Source organism: Carya illinoinensis, chromosome 3 (genome assembly GCF_018687715.1).
Source record: "Carya illinoinensis cultivar Pawnee chromosome 3, C.illinoinensisPawnee_v1, whole genome shotgun sequence".
NCBI classification, from domain to species: Eukaryota; Viridiplantae; Streptophyta; class Magnoliopsida; order Fagales; family Juglandaceae; genus Carya; species Carya illinoinensis.
The window spans coordinates 56,539,545-56,549,551 of NC_056754.1; positions in this window are offsets into that span (position 1 = coordinate 56,539,545).

Here is a 10,007-nt window from a genome sequence, read left to right on the forward strand (position 1 = left end):
GGGGAGGGGTGGCTGGAGATACTTATGGGTGAAATATGGAAGAGATGAGGCTTGAGTGAGAGTTAAGTGTAGGACTCTCTTACCCGAAGTGAGAGTTAAGTGTAGGACTCTCTTACCTAATAATATCTACAAAAATCAACTCAAGATATTTTTACCCAATAATATCCACGAAATTAGCTTAAAATATTTTTATCCGATAATATCTACAAAATTAGCTTAAGATATCTTTATCCAAAATATCCACAAAATTTAGCTCAAGATATTTTTATCCAATAATATCTACAGTTTTGAACAGACGTTTCGTCCGAAAATATGAAAAAGTGTTATTGAGCCATAAGACCTTAAATAACCCTCTGAGTCTAATGGTACAAACCATAATACATTTTGACACTTCTAACTATCTCCAATAATCAAAAACACACTTATGATACCATAGTAAATAATAACACTAACTATGTAGTTAGACTAAAACCTATACGATTAATGGATTCGTGAAAACTTATGGGGTCTTACGAGGTTCCTAAAGTTAATAGAAATTTCACAATTGAATTTCTAGCATGCTGTTACAATCTCCCCTCCTAAAAAAAAGATTTCGTCCTCGAAATCGAAGTAAGTAAGAAATAACAAGTTAAGGAATATGTGTTGTTTACCAACCTACTGTCTATCCCGTATATATTTGCCTTTGAGATTATGTCATTCCTTAACTCTCTTACTTTAATCAACAATTATATTATACTTCTTTCCACAAGGTTGGCCAAGTTGTATTGACACACTCTTCAAACCTAAAACTTCAAGTAAATAATCTTCCGAAACTCTTCTTTAGAAAAACATAGGTGATATACTTTAGTGTTCTTGTAAATACCATAGTTAGTAGGGAATTCATCAAAATTAAGCCGTTAACCTCTCTCTCTCTCTCTCTCTCTCTCTCTCTCTCTCTCTCTCTCTCTCTCTCTCTCTCTCTCTCTCTCTCTCTTTTTTAACAAAATCGGTGGCCCTCTGTTTTAGACCAGACAACTCTGATCCGCATGATTTTTATAGGTCTTCTATAGCTGTCAGGCGCTGCATAGCTATGACACTACTTTGCTCTTCTGTAGTTGTCAGGTGCTGCAGCTATGATACTACATTGCTCTTCTGTAGTTGTCAGGCGCCGCATAGCTATGACACTACTTTGCTCTTCTGTAGTTGTCAGGCACCTCATCTATGATACTACATTGCTCTTGTCTCTTGTAGAGAAATGTTTCACGAGAGATGATTCGTCATAATTTTTTCTATAAAAGAATTATTCAGTTAATCTTCTTTCGCATCTCATCTTCTTCACTTTTCTAAAATTAGTCTGCATTCTTACTCTGTAATCTCTTTGTGCTTTCTCATTTTGCAATGGCTCAGCAATCTTCTCATTACCAATACATGAGGTATTCTGCACCTCGTTCACCAGTTGTTTCTGCTTCTTCCATAGGTGCTATAATGCAATCCAATAATGATCTAACTAATAAGTCAAATAATGAACTTATCTACGAGCTTGTGAGTCTCGGTACCCGATACTCATCAGCCATTGTCGCATATTCTCAACGATTACAATCCAGGACTGGTGGGGTTGACAAACTCCACGAGAATATTGCTATCCTTCAACGGCTTCTTCTGGAGTCTAACATAAAGATAGAAGCACTAAAGCGAGATAACAGAGATTTAAAATCCTTGCTTAAATCTTCTTTTCGAATGGCTACTCTTTTAGATAGGAAAGGCATGCAGATTTTTGAAGAGCAAGAGCGTTTAAGGATTGAGGCAAAGAGCCTCAAATTTCTGTAATTTTGCTTCAAGATAATAAAATAAAACTTCACAAATATTCATATTTGTATTTCTATCTTCTGGTAGATATTTTATATGCTCCATTTTATTTCTTTCAGGGATTTTCATATATATGACATGATCCAATGACTCATATAAATATGCATTTAATCATGCATATCCAACCTCTCGGTAATCTTCAAGTTAATAAAAACCTCAAGGAGTTCTACTGGTCTAGGACTAACTTACTTATTTATAATCGCAACAATCAGTCCTCTTCCTAGGTGGTACTTCGATAACTGACCAGTTAATAACTTAAACTTGAGACTTTCTTTCTTATGATTGTCATAACTCTTCTATCCATCATGAGCTTTCACTTATTCTAACTCTAAATGATTTGTTTCTAATGTTCACATAAATCCTCAAGACCAAGATTTTACTCCTCATATAATAGTCTCCAAAAGAAGATCGATCTATGTATCCATAAAGATAGTGCTTTGTCAGAAATCATTTACTGGCAACGTGGTAATACTATTATCATAAATGAATCCTACTAAGGCTAAAGCTTCTCCTAATCAAATTACTCTTCCAAACACAATTTCTATCGTATTCTCAGAATCAAAACAATTCTCCAAATATGTGGAATACCATTCATCAATCCTAAATATCTTTTCTCATATTACTAAAAGATATTCTATATCTACATTGGTATGAACAATAATACTTCTAATGAAAATTGTTACTCTTACCACTAGGGTAACAATTCAGCTTCGAAACTGAATTCTCAAGCACTACCACAATTAATAGAAACAATGACTCGTTTGAATCAAACAATGTAAAATTTACCAACCCCAATGACTTGACCTACTCCAAAATAAGAATAATGCAATACTACCATCAATTGCAATCAGATCAACCTTAACTATGTTTAACCACACATAGGTCCTAGTAAAATACCAGTGACGATACCAGCTCCTGCAGTTCCTAGAGCGTCAGCATCTACATCTCTCTGAGTGACAACATATACTCTAATGGGTATGTGCACTTGCCGTAGTTGTGGATGTCTAAATACGTTGGTCAACAAACTTATCACCTTAACTAATCCTTCATCCATCGGGGAATTTTGATCCTCTTGATTGTTATCTCCCTTAGGAGTCCGAGGTATTCTACCACGAGTCATGTGTCTCTTCTTGAAACATACGAGTATATGTATTAAAACCACATACTGCTTTTCATACCTTAAGAAATTCAAGCATACTAACGACTAAAAATTCCAAGCCTAATATTTGGTGCATTTCCTAAGGACATGTGGATTTACTGCCTAGAGACGTATTGCTCTGATACCACCCTGTGACGCCCCCAAATTCCGTTTGGGATCGGACGGACATTTGAAGCGTCGAGACATGCAACACAAGGTTACCTGCCCCCGTTCATGACATATAAGATGCAATGTTCCTAACATGCATCTAACATTATGCAATATTCAAAGCGGATAATTTTTTTTCTTCAGCAATACTATGCACCAAATTGAAAATATCCCAAATGCTTAAAACATACTTCATACATAAAGACCCATTGAACAACTAAAATCACAACACTAGTCCAAAATGGTTATGATCCAAAAAGTACTAGAGATGCAACTCCATCGTACAAGTAGTAATTTACGTTAACTACTATATTAACATTGACGTCGCACCGTCGCTTAGTCAACTGTGTCTAGTTGATCAGCTCCTGATTCTCCTTCAGGTCCTGTTACAAGATTTACCATTCGGGGGGAATGGTAGTTGGGACTACCAAAGTGAGATTTGATTACAAATCTCACTAAGTTAACAAAAAACTTCCACACAAGCTAATGATGCATGGATGATAGTAAAAGCATAAATGCATAATCAAATTCATAAGTTATTAAAGCATAACTTGGCGTACAACATAACATAATTGACATAACTTAAATTGAAACATGAACTGAATTTGACTTGACATGAACTTGATCTGAAACTTGACTTAGCATGAACTTGTTCTGAAACTTGACTTAACATGAAAAATACATACTCCACAGTTGTTGTGGCCCCATGTATTCTACGTGTAAATACATACTCCACAGTTGTTGTGGCCCTATGTATTCTACACAAACTTGACTTAACATGAAAAATACATACTCCACAGTTATTATGGCCCCATGTATTCTACGTGTAAATACATATTCCACAGTTGTTGTGGCCCCATGTATTCTATACATCACAATGCAGTTAAATACATACTCCACAGTTGTTGTGGCCCCATGAATTCTCCGTGTAAATACATACTCCACAGTTGTTGTGGCCCCATGTATTCTACACGTCACAATTACTGTGTCTCACGTAGTGTATGCGTCACAATTGCTGTGACCCCATACTTCGTGTGCCACAGATGTTGTGGACCCCACAAAACTGAATGTACTCAAGATGAAACGTGACTGGAATACGAAAGGACTGAAACCCTGACGTAACATAACGTGACTTGAACATAACTTGAAATACATGACCAACTTGAGATAGAAACATTTCGTAACATGGCATAACATATAATAAACAACATATTTAACATGACATACTTGCAACAGTGAATATTACATGACTTGACATACATGTAATAGATGACATACTTAGTATGACGTACTTGTAAGGTACAGTAATACATGACAGAATATATTATGTAATAGATAAAAATTGATGACAGAATAAATTCTGTATAATAGACAATTACGTGATAACTTGGCATGGCATGACATATATGATAACACACATACATACATTGTAGTTCCTTTACTTAGCACACATACACAGTAGACTGCTAGTAAGTTAAAAGCTAACTTACCTCGATCTCCACGTTTCTTATAAAACCTCAAGCGCGATCACGAGGAACTGTAATTAGTAATTCTAAAAGTTAGCACTAAATCACTAATAATTTGAAATATGAAAAATACTAATTTAAAGAGTAAAATTTCCATTTTACTCTCTACATGTAGGAAAATAACCGTTTTACCCATAACTTAAGGATTTTGCATACTAATTCCAAAAGTTACCAAAATTTACGTGCCTCATGTAAATTTTATCCTTAACTCAAATATCAATTTATAAAAATTTAAAACTAATCACAACTATTAAAACTCCATAGGGCCGAAATTCCCATATGCTATTTCCATTGATTTTTATTTCTAACTTGTTTTGATTAATCTTTTGATCTATGACTTATAAACATGTGATCTTCAAACCAAACCATCACATGGTTTAAAGAGATGTCATAAAACATATATAAGCTTCTAATTCAAGATCACATGGTTAACAATTAACCAAAAAATGAATGTTGAACCCAAGGTTTCAGGTTTCATATGATTATAAATCTACACATGGATTTTGATGATAACAAATGAATTCAAAGAATAAAGGAGTTTCAAGCTCAAGTTGGTCACACAATGGAATCAAGCACATCAAAGAACCAAGCATGAGCAAGAAGGGAACAAGTTTACATTAAAATTATAGAGTAATGTTGTAAATCTCTTCAAAATTCGAAATTAGCATTAATGCTCAAAATTAATATTTTATTATAAATCATTAAAATACATTTTCCACATGTGCATGAATATTTTGAAAATTAAATTTGAAAATTTTGAAAGATGATTGATTGTCATCTTTCATATGTGCATACCTTGATTAAAGGGTTGAATTTTGAAAATATTAAAGATGATTGATTGTCATCTTTCACATGTGTATGTTTTATTTGAGTATTTTCAAAGGTGATTGATGCTTTTTTAGACTTATACAAAAGGTAGATGATTTTGTTTGAAAAATTTGAAAAGTAAAGTGTGCTCCTTTTGTCATATGCAAAAAGTAAAAGATTAGGTTTGAAATATTTGAAAAGTAAAGTGTGCTCCTTTTGTCATATGTCAAAAGTAAAAGATTAGGTTTACTTATTCATTTTGAGAGTGTTTTCTGATAACCTACCCACTATCAGCTTTTGTATCAGAAAAATGGTGTGTATAACCCTTATGCGTGTAGAAAGTATTCTATACGGGGAATAGTTGAATCACCACTTGTAAGGTGATTGCAAGTGTAGAGGGTGTTCTACACGGATCCTTTGTAGCGGTGTTGTTCAAAGGTGTAATAGGTTTCTATCTCCACCTGAAGGAGGTTGAATAGTGAATTTGGGAATTCTCAAGGGGTAGCTTGAGGCGAGGACGTAGGCAGTGGGGCCGAACCTCGTTAACATACTGAGTTTGCTTCTCTCTTATCCTTACTCTTTATATTTATTGTTATTTCATATTTTGTTTATATTTTATATTATATATTTGATTTATAATTGTTATTTTTTTAATACAACTCAATTCACCCCCCTCTTGTGTTAGTCATCTGGGCAACAATTGGTATCAGAGCTAAGAGCTCTATTATAAGATTAACTATCTTTTGAGTTAAGATCTTATGGCTAACATTGCAGCTTCATTTGGTGAAGGTCAATCTAGCAGTCGGCCTCCACTATTTTGTGGAGATAATTACTCATTCTGGAAAGTTAGAATGAGAATATTTCTTCAAGCTCAAGGTAGAGAAATCTGGAAATGTATTGTAAATGGACCTTATATTCCAACAAAAGTGGTTGATGAAGTAAAGGTCAAAAAGGAAGAAGAAGAGTTTGATCGCGAAGACGATAGACTTTATACTTTAAATTTAATTGCTATGAATTTATTATATAATGTTCTTAATGGATATGAGTTTAATAGAATAATGAATTGCGCTAAGGCAAAGGAAATTTGGGATAACTTGGAAGTAACTTATGAAGGAACTTCGCAAGTCAAGGAATCAAAAATTTATATTCTTACTCATGAATATGAAATGTTTAAGATGAATGATGATGAATCAATTTCTAGTATGCACACTCGTTTTACTAACATCATAAACAACTTGACAGCTCTTGGCAAAGTTTATTCCAATGTGGAGATAGTAAGAAAAATTCTCAACTCTTTACCAAAACGTTGGGAATCAAAAGTTACAACGATTCTTGAAGCTAGAGACCTCAAGAAGCTCGAAGTCAATGAACTCATCGGATCACTTATCACCCATGAGTACACATTGAAAAGAGGAGAAGAAGAAGGAAAGCCAAAGAAGAGCTTAGCACTTAAAGCTGTTCCTCATGAAAGTGAAAGTGATGAAGATGAGGAAAATGAAGATAAAGATGAAGAAGTCGCGATGATAACAAGAAGAATTCAGAGGTTCTTGAAGAAAAATAGAACTCCTCCGAGGAAATCCTTTAAAAAGTTTTCCAAGAAAGATTCAGGTAAAAATGACACTTTAATTTGTTATAAATGCAATAAACCTGGTCATATCAAGCCAGATTGTCCTCTGCTAAAGAAAGATCGAAACAAGGGCAAGAAAGCAATGAAAACTACATGGGATGATGATTCAAGTAGCTCAGATAGTGAAGCAAGCAATGAAGAATTAGCAAATCTTTGTCTTATGGCTAAAGATGACATTGAGGTAACAAATCTTGATAATATTGAAGATTCTTCATATGAAGAATTGCAAAATGTTTTAGAAGAGGTATATGAGGAATTTGAAAAATTCGATATCAAGTATACTGCTTTGAAAAAGAAATATTCTTCTTTAACAAATGAAATTGAAATTTTAAGAAAAGAAAGTATCATTTTGAAAGATGAAAATCTTGAATTGAATAAGAAGAAAACCGATTTAGAAAATATTGTTGAAAGCTTTACGAATGGAAAAAGAAATTTTGAAAAACTTATTGGTAGTCAAAGATGTGTTTTTGACAAGGCAGGTTTGGGATATATGCCAAAACAAAAATACAAACCTTATAAAAATTTCTTTGATAATCATTCTACATCAAAGACTAATATTCAAAATTCTTTTCATAAAAATAATTTTGTCAAAAAAGGATATTATTATAATAATTTAAGTTTTTCATATATGTCACATGCTATTTGCAATTTTTGTAATAGAAATGGTTATAATTATCATACTTGTCCTATTAGAAGAAATCATACAATGACTATTAGGGCCATATGGGTACCTAAAAATCTTGTTCTTCTAATACTAATAAATAAAGGACCCAAAGAACTTGGGTACCAAGAAAAATCATTTTAATTGTTTTTATAGGTATGCATGAAGTCTTCCACAAGTAAAAACAAATGGTTTTTAGATAGTGGATATTCAAGACACATGAAGGGAGACAAGACTAAGTTCTTTGATCTTAGATCTAAAGAAGAAGGACACGTGACATTTGAAGACAACTCGAAAGGGAAGATCGTGGGAATATGTAAAATTGGTAATGAATCTTCTCTCATAATTGAAGATGTTCTACTTGTTGAAGGTCTAAAACATAATCTTTTGAGCATAAGTCAATTATGTGATAAAGGATTTACAGTTACTTTCAAAATGGATAAGTGCATTATTTTGAATGATCATGATTGTAATATTTGTTTTATTGCTTTTAGAAACAATAATGTTTATACAATTGATCTTGAAGAAATTACCTCACAAGATGCTATTTGCTTTTCAGCTCAAAATGAAACTAGTTGGTTATGGCATAGAAGATTAGGTCATGCCAACATGGAACTTATTTCCAAACTTTCAAAAAATGATCTTGTGAGAGGTTTACCAAAAACAAATTTTCTTAAAGACAAAATTTGTGATGCACGTCAATTTGGTAAACAAACAAAAACTTCTTTTAAAACTAAGAAACATATTTCCACTACTAGACCATTGCAACTGATACACATGGATCTTTTTGGACCAAATAGAGTTGCAAGTCTAGGAGGAAAATATTATGCATTTGTTATTGTTGATGATTTCTCTAGATATACTTGGGTCATCTTTCTTGCTCATAAAGATGAGGCACATAATGCTTTTACCAAATTATACAAGAGAATTCAAAATGAAAATGGCTATACTATTTCAAGTATCCGAAGTGATAGGGGAAAAGAGTTTGTTAATAAAAATATTGAAACATTTTGTGATGAAAATGGTTTTGTGCATAATTTTTCTGCTCCTCGAACTCCTCAATAAAATGGGGTAGTAGAGAGGAAAAATAGATCTCTTCAAGAGATGGCAAGAACAATGCTCAATGAGAACAACTTGCCTAATTATTTTTGGGCCGAAGCGGTAAGTACTGCATGTTATGTTATAAATAGAGTTATGCTAAGGTCTAAGTTAGATAAAACCCCCTATGAGCTTTGGAATGAGAAAAAGCCCAACATTGGTTACTTTCATGTATTTGGATGCAAATGTTTTATTTTGAATGACAGAGATAATTTAGGCAAATTTGATGCAAAATCTGATGAAGGTATCTTTCTCGGGTATTTTACTAATAGTAAACCTTATAGAGTATTCAATAAAAAGACTTTGACTGTACAAGAATCTATGCATGTAGTATTTGATGAATCTAATTCTTCACTCTCCAAGAAATCTATTGATGAAGAAACAGGAGGTATAAATAATACGAAAAGTCTCAATCTCAACAAAGAGAAAACAATAGAGGAAGTTCAATATGGAGCCATCAGGAAAGATCATCAAAATTTAATACAAGATGCAACCAAACAGTGGAAATTTGTGAACGATCATCCAGTGGAACAAATTTTGGGAGAACCTTCACAAGGTGTAAATACTCGATCATCTCTTAGAAATATTTGCAATCATACTGCTTTTCTATCTCAAATTGAACCCAAAAATATTGATGACGCACTTCTTGATGAATCTTGGATTCTAGCTATGCAAGAAGAGTTGAATCAATTTGAAAGAAATGATGTTTGGACACTTGTTCCTAGATCAAAAAATCATACTATTATTGGAACAAAATGGGTTTTTAGAAACAAGAAAGATGAGTCCAGAGTCATTACTAGAAATAAGGCTCGACTTGTAGCCCAAGGTTTTAATCAAGAAGAAGGAATCGATTATGATGAGACATATGCACCTGTCGCAAGATTAGAAGCTATTCGAATGCTACTTACATATGCTTGTTATAAAGATTTCAAACTTTTTCAAATGGATGTTAAAAGTGCTTTCTTAAATGGTTTTATAAATGAAGAGGTATATGTTGAGCAACCTCCAGGTTTTGAAAATCATATTTCTCCAAATCATGTTTTCAAACACACAAAAGCACTATATGGACTTAAACAAGCTCCTAGAGCTTGGTACGAGAGACTCAGTGGTTTCTTGATTGAAAAATGTTTTTCAAGA